The sequence below is a fragment of the Passer domesticus genome, chromosome 12 (assembly GCF_036417665.1).
Source record: "Passer domesticus isolate bPasDom1 chromosome 12, bPasDom1.hap1, whole genome shotgun sequence".
Classification (NCBI taxonomy): Eukaryota; Metazoa; Chordata; class Aves; order Passeriformes; family Passeridae; genus Passer; species Passer domesticus.
The window spans coordinates 5,125,195-5,133,077 of record NC_087485.1 but is presented as its reverse complement, the minus strand read 5'-3'; positions in this window follow the sequence as shown (position 1 = coordinate 5,133,077).

The following is a 7,883-nucleotide window of genomic DNA, read 5'->3' as shown; positions in this document are numbered from 1 at the left end:
ACCGATGAGCCTCTGCACTTCACTGAATGAGGAGGGATTTTGGCATGTATTTACACCCTTGTTGAATGGGGGAAAGAGGAAACTATTTAGGGCTTGGTACCACTTATGGTCCCCTTGATTAAATGGGGAAGTTGCTGAAAAGCCTCCCTGCTCTGAAGGGTGACCACATTACGGACGCGCTGCCGTGACGATTCGCACGCGGAACGTTCGCTCCACGTAAATAGGAAGCCAGGTCTGCTTTGTCATGAGGGAAAACTCTTCTGTGCCAGTCATTCCTTCCATGACAAAACAAAATTTACAAGCTGGGACATCTGAGTGGTATCAGCTGTCATGGCCTGGCTTTAAAATCAGGAAAATTCTTTCCAGTACGATCGCCATCACCAGGAGGTAGATGGTTAAGTGATGAAATAGTAATTAAGTAGATTTTTTTCCACAGATGACCATCTTAGGGGAGATACAGGAAATCAAGGTAAGTATACTGCAGTACTACAAACTAGGGTAACATCCATCCTTCCTCAGGGGAGGTTTCCCACAATACTTTATCCTGAGGGCTCACTTCTGCCTATGTACAGTATATGCCTAGAGTAGAAATTCAAAAGAGTACAACCCTGCAGTGTATTTGGGGGCTTCTAAAATGCTGATCATGAGAAGAAAAATCAAGAGCATCTTTGTTTTTAAATAACACCAGGTTTTCTGCAAAATTATGATTGGTTAAATTCTAATTTTCTAGGTTTGTTGCAAACAGAAGTGAATCGGGCAACACTCGCCATCATAATTGCTTTCTGCGTGAAGAGGTCTTTTTCAGGCTGGGCTGGCTGCTGCTGTTTTAATCAGAAGGTTGTCTATTTGTATGTTAATAGTTTCATCCTGGTTTATTAGGCTTGTTGATGAAAAAGCAAAATTCAGATGCTTTACTATTTTCAAGCTCCACTATTAATCTGTGATTTTTTTGGTGCTAACACAGAACCATTTCAGCATCCTCTGCCTTAAATCCTCTTAATGAAAGCATGAAGAATGACAAAATACTTCCTTTCATAAAGCAGAAGGCTGTGCCAATTCACTTTCAACATGCTCATTCAGTGGAACTGAGGTAAATATGTTGCTCCACAGGTGCTTCTCCTTGCAATAACATACTCCCTAGTAATCCATTAAATTCATCTCATGCTCTGTTTAGTGCCTGCTCTGTGAACTGCCTAGCTGGTTAAGGTCATTGTGATAATAGCACCAGGTTAAACAGCATGGGTGTGTTGAACTCTGACATCCATCCACTTTGCCCACAATACAGATAAGAAACCACGGGCAGCTTTAGAGGTGTAATATCTGCTCTGACCAACACGATCTTTTACCCTCTCCACCTCCTTACAAGCCAAAATCCTTAGACTAGAAAAATATCTTGAATCTCAGGACTCCTTAAAATAATTTAGTGCATTTAGAAAAAACAGCTCAGTGACTGGAAGCTTTTGTGTTTGTTTGCACTTAGTGAAGGAGCCCAAATGATGGGCAGGAGGAGCAGGAGTGTCCTGGGGGGGCAGAGGGTGGGTTGGTGGTACCTGTGCTCAGGTGATCCAAAACAGCCCCACTGCTCTCCTGGCGCCTGGGGAGGAACCTGAGAGCCATCACTTCTTTGTTCACAGTGTCTTCCCTTTGCAGGTTTAAAAACAAGCTGGGTATAACTCCTGGATGATAACCTCCTTCATTATAGAGTTCCTGTTAAAGGCAGACAAATAATTGCCAGTTAGTAAGTCACTATTAAATTCAGCCCAAATTCAGCTCCAGCAATCCTTACAAAAGCCTGACGGGTTTTATTTTATTATTTCCTTTGCAGGGTGTTGGGAAGTGTAATCACTGGTAACTAATCAAACTTCTTTCAAACACCCACAAATATATAAAGAGAATGAAATGATTAATTATTGGGCTAAGCCATTTTAAATGAGACCTCATCTAAATGAGCAGATTTATTTCCAGAGCAAGCTGAGTGTAAATTTAGCTGGTTTTCAAAGCTCTGAATGTAAAGTATGCCTGGATTTGAGGATGAAGTGGGTTTTGGGTGGCTGTAGAACCTCTCACAGACACGCAGCAATGCACAGCAATGAAAAAAAGACTGCAATTTTACAAAATATTGTTTTAAATAAATTATTACTGAGGTTAATAAGTGCTACTGTTGAGTACTGTTAATTAGAAACAAGAATAGATGGGGGCATTAAATGGAGAGAATTTGTAAAATTTAATTTCATAAAATTAAAATGAGCATTCTTTTCCCCACATAACTCTTTCACTCAAGGAGAAGAATTAAAATATTTTGTCAAACTTCCTTACCTCTCTGTTCTGTTCTTGGGGTTTCCAATCAGTTCCTTAACTTCCTATTTTGTTTCTTTCCTGTCTAGTTTGTTCCTTTTCTACCTGTTTTTTTTTTCTAGAGGGAGTTTTAAGGAGTAAAAAACCTACAAACATCTTTGATTTCCCTCTCGCTCTCTTGAAAAATCCCTGGAATTTGCAAAAACTTTTGCCACAGGAACTTTAACCCAGCGCCATTACCCCAGTCCACTATAGTTATGATAATCATAATTTCTAGCAGTGTCTTTTCTTAGCAATGTCACTGGCTTATCACGACATATTTATTTTAAAAGGAATATTGTGGGAATAAAACACTTTTATCCATCCAAACATGAGCTCACAGAACTGCAATACCCCTCTCCAGAGACATGCAGCTTCACTCATATTTAGAAATAAATAATTAGAAATTAGGTACCATTAATGTATACAATGAATATTCTTCCTCTCAAGGCACAAAATTCATTTGTGCAGTTCAGTTTAAGCCACAATGGTGGTTACACACATTTTTTTACACACTAAATATATCTAAAAATGTAAGAATCTACCCCACCAAAGCCCTTCTTGAAGAAACAACCCAAAGGTTAGCTGATTAAGTGGCCTCAGTGCACAACACGGGTCGCACACGTTGTGCACATCTGGGCATTGCATCCCCACTTTGCCAGTGCTCCTGTAGGGAAACTGTGAGCACTGCAGAAATCTGCTCTTAAATTCAAACAAATATTTATGGAGAGCATCTCCCTGAGTTGGGAATACCTATTCCCAACTAATTAGAGCTGCTGGAGCAGTGGGGAGGATCCGGGAGGAGCTGAGGTGTGCCGGCGCGCGCCCAGCCCCGCGAGCGCTCCTCCCGCGGCTCTCGCGCGGCGCAGTTTATTTTTTGTGGCACACGCTTAACAGCCCAGTATTTCATTCTTGTCCCCAAGGTAATTGACAAAACAGGTTCCTAAAGCTATTTAACAATTTTAATGACAGCGGCTGAAAGATGCATTTAAGAAAAATTACATTCTGAGCCAAACTTTTTGTCAAGTGACAGGGTTCCCAAATTTGCTGTTCCGTGGTGTTCCTGTAAAATCTCTTGTTGAGGCTGTAGGTCACAAAAGAAGAATGAAGCCCTGGAAAGAGATACAATGACTACTTAATACTGTGTGGGATTATAAGCAGTGGCCTGTGGCAATTCCTTATGTCTCTCTGGGTAGTGATGCTTTTCCAGCACCATTTTTTGTCATCACACAATTCCATTGTGAAATACTCTTTTCATGAAGGAGGAAGAAAGAGCTGGTTACACCCTGCAGTGTTTTAGGGAAGACTGAGAAGCATGGTTTGCAGGGAGTATGTGTGAAATATGACATTTCATTATGTGTAATTATTTTTTAACCAGTAATGTCCATGTTGAAATGAGTTTCTTATTTTTGGAATGCATGGGGAGTGGCTGGGGAGGGGAGTCATGTTTTTTTCCCTGTTAATAAACTCAAGTCATTCTTATGCTAAAGCAATTTCTCAACAAAACAAATTTCTCTCCATCTGGGTAATGGCACACCCAAATGTGATTACATTACAAGAGATTTTAAATTAAATTTCAAGGTAGGAGAGTTATTAATCCAATGCATTTGTCTTTATTATCATTGGATCTAAAACAATAAAAGACTTGAACTCACTTTTAAATGGCAGTACAGTACTGCCTTCTTATAGCAACGTGGGTTTGACCTGAAGTCCTCAGAAATTTATGTATTTTGGGTCAGGCCCCAAAACTCTTTAAAAAAGTGGAGCAGGAATGGCTATATCCACCCCAGAAGGACAGAGGAGTTACCAAAGAGTTTCATTTGGTTTGGATTTCTTCTGAACTCAAACAGCAGCATCACACACTGCTCCAGGAGTTTTCCTAAGCCACAGAGCTGACAGGGCAGTGAAGAGGCAGAAGGTACATAGCTGCCACAGTCAGAATTATACATATTCCAGATTTATAGCAAATCAAGACACCACCTTGAAAAATCAGACTCCGTATTTTTAACAAACTGCTAAATGTTGCCCACTCTGATATTTCAAAAATAAGTGTTTACATGCACATGCAAAGGAATTGGATGTCCAAATGACTTGTGTTCATCTGCCTTCTTGTGTTCACAGGCATTCAGATTACATTTTGGATGCAAAACCAATTCTGTTTAAGCCCATAGGCAAGAAAATACAGTAAATAAATACAGAATGTATGAATCCCTCTTGAGTACTGTTTTTCAATCAATCACATATGAAATTGCAACTATCTCTGCTTATAAAATGAATGTGATCAGAATTTGTCATCGCAGCATTATTTGTCCACTTTTTTCCTGGGGAACCTGACAGTGATCAGCTGATTATATTTGATCCAGCAAAAGAACATGGATTATACCAACTCTCCAGCACAACAGAAAAAAACCCCACAGGAAGTAGCACGATAAGTAATGTTATTACAAAAGGTTACTGTATGATTCTCTAAAAAAACATAATTTTACAAAACACCCATTCCTCACATTTCATCCCTTGGGGGACAGATATGTCTTAGGTTCAGTTCATTCCATGCAATATTTCTGGGACTAGTTTTGGTTGCTTTAAGAATCCACTATTTTAGTGCAACAGCATGAATGTAAGCACATATTTGTGACAGCAGGTAGAACATAAAAACATGTTTTTCTAGTTAATACAAGTGTCCCACTTAACAGCATACTCTTCCTGAGGACCCCACTGCAGCACAGAAGCAGGCAGCACATTTCAGCGTGGGCATTCACTGCCACGCAGAAACAACTTAATCTTCACAGCATTCCCTCAGTAACTGCCTGTGCATGAGATTTCCAAATGCTCAGACATAATTCTCTCACTGGAGAGTACAGGCTGATTATGACAAACTCCATCAATTTTATTAGCCACACAGATGTTATAGATATATGTGAAAATCAACCATAATTCTTCCTGTGATGTGCACACTGGCACTGCTGCAGACTGTGTCTTTCCCCTTCACAACCCCAGAGCTTACAGGCTTCCTGCCATTCAGCCTCCATGTGGCCCCCGAGCTAAGATGCTCTTAAAAAGAGAAATATTAAAAGGATTAAAAATGACACTACTGCGCCAGTGGGTGACTGCAACCACAGAGTCCTGGCTGCTGCTGAAAAATGAAGCGAAATGCAGGGATGAGTTTGCTGCCCTGTGATCTGGATGTGTGGGTGTTTCTCCTCCGAGGTGCTCCTAACCAGCAGGTTTGTGGGGATAACTGCAGTGGCCCCCCCAGTGAATATCTCTGGTGCTGAATACCATGGGGCTGCATCTCTGAAGCTGGCAGGGGACACAGTTGAGCTGCACAACCACTGAGATCCTCCTGTAGTTCTTCATACTTGCTGTGGGGTCACGATGCCCACTATGTCTGTCTATGCAAGGCTGGGGTAAAATGTGCTCTTGAAGAGCTGTAAGAAATATTTTCATCAAGATCATTCAGCCAGAGCCTTCCCTGGCTCCCAGCACTGCATCTCAAGGGCTCAACAAGCAGAAGAAAAGTGATAGGAACAATTTAAAGAGAAAGATGAAGCCTAGAAGGGGTTGATGGCTTGAGTCCCTGTGGCAGTGCACCTCTAGGAAGCCAAGGAAAGAAGCAGAAATGCAGATTTATCCTGGAGAGGCAGGTCCAGGGGTGAGGATACCCATAAAGGATCATCCCTTAAACACTTTGCACCTCAGCCTTCCCATCTGTAGCAGGTCCCCAGGTTCAATAACCTGGAGAGTGCGTGGGGCCATGCATGCGGGGTGAAAGCAATTAGCAACTGCGAAGCACGGAGAAACCGCTGGTGGAGAGAATCACAGAGATGCAAAGTTATTATGGGTACACAGTTACCATAGTGATTGGTGTCTCAGAAATGCTAATAATAGTAAAATAAATAATACAGGCCAGGCAGGAAGAGCCCCTAGAGATGAATGTGAGCTGCTCCCCTCCAGAGGGAATGTGTGTACTGCTTTCTCAGCGCTCCTCGCCCCGCGCTGGCTGCGGCTCAGCTCCCTCCCGGGGTAACACACTGTGCTGCTGCGAGAGCGCTGGGTCAGCCAAGTGAAAGCGGAACTTTTAAGTGCTTTATTATTTTCAGGACTCGTCAGAGAAAACAAAACCCCCACAACTGCAAATAATTGAATACGTCAATAATATTTTTGACTTGTTCACGTCTTGCGAGGTTTCACTGTGGCCCTGTTAAGTACTTCACTGCTGTCCTTCCAGCAATGTTAATTAAGTTCACCGTAGGCTCACCAGCCCTTTTTCTCCCCTCTCTCTTTCTTCCCCACTTCTTTTTTTGTTGTTGTTTTAAATCCTGCAAGCACTTTTCCCAAGTATAATGCCTAGCAATGGGAGCTGTGGTACAGTGGATGGAACCCAGGAAACAAAAAGACTAAGGGTGAGGCATGCTTCAGTATGATGGTCAATGTTTCTCCACAAATTTGTTTGCCAGCAATATCAGCCAAGAGATTGTGAAAGTCGAAAGGAAGTGTTAAAGATCCATGCCAAAGAGACAAATAAATAGCATCCATCCTCATCTTTGGCCTGCCAGCGCGCTAGATTTTGTCTTACGCAGATCCAAAGGGATGTACCAAGCTAAACATCTTAGGTGAGTGTTTCACTATTTACCTGGGTAATTCTGTATTTATGTTACATTCCAAATGTTTTTATCAACAGAGGAATCAAATGAGGGCAGGCTTTGAGCAAACAGTAGGCCAGGGGAAGAAAATACACCTGCTCTCTCCTCTCAAGTGTCTTTCACTGACTTGTCTATCTCAACTAAATCAGAAAAGAAAATACTACTTTGCTTCCCCCAGGATGTGTTGTCCAGCCCACCTTAGTCAAGCAAACATAGTGTTTTATAAAGCTTTTGCAATACAACCAATTCTCTGCTTTTGATTGAGAGAAATAATTTTTTCTCAGTGTACTGAATTCCATTAAGCTGGAAGTGCATTTTTTATGCTTTTTAAACTAGAGGAGTAGGAGTGTTGGTCAGTGCCAATCAGAATATGAATAAAATTCTTTAGCAAGCTTTGGCCAAGAAAGGTTTTGCTTGCTGAAGGTCAATCAATGTTCCCATCTCTCATTTTAGACTCCAGCCACATGTGCAGGTGATAAATTAGGTTAATAAATTTCCTAAAATACCCAGAAACACTAAATTCACTGCTGAGAACTGCACCTGGGAATCACCACTGACACTGGGCAGCTCCAAGTCCACCTCTGCTCTTCCTGATGTCTTTTCTTACAGTCTTTGCTAGGATGGTCAGAGGGAGCAATTTTTGCATCTGGCTGGGCTACAAGGACACACTCATTCTGGGTCACTGCATGCCAAACCAGTGAAGGGAAGAAAAATAATTTGGTGCCTTTCCTTCCACTCAAGCAATACTCTGGCACATTTTGGCCTTATGCAGTGTCCTTTCTGGCCACCAGGCAAATCATCCAAACCATCTCAATTAATCTCTTCCCAACTTAACAGCGCCTAGATGGACTATCTGATGGAAAAAGATGCTGAAGAAGGATTGTTTTAGCTCTTGGAACAGTCCAA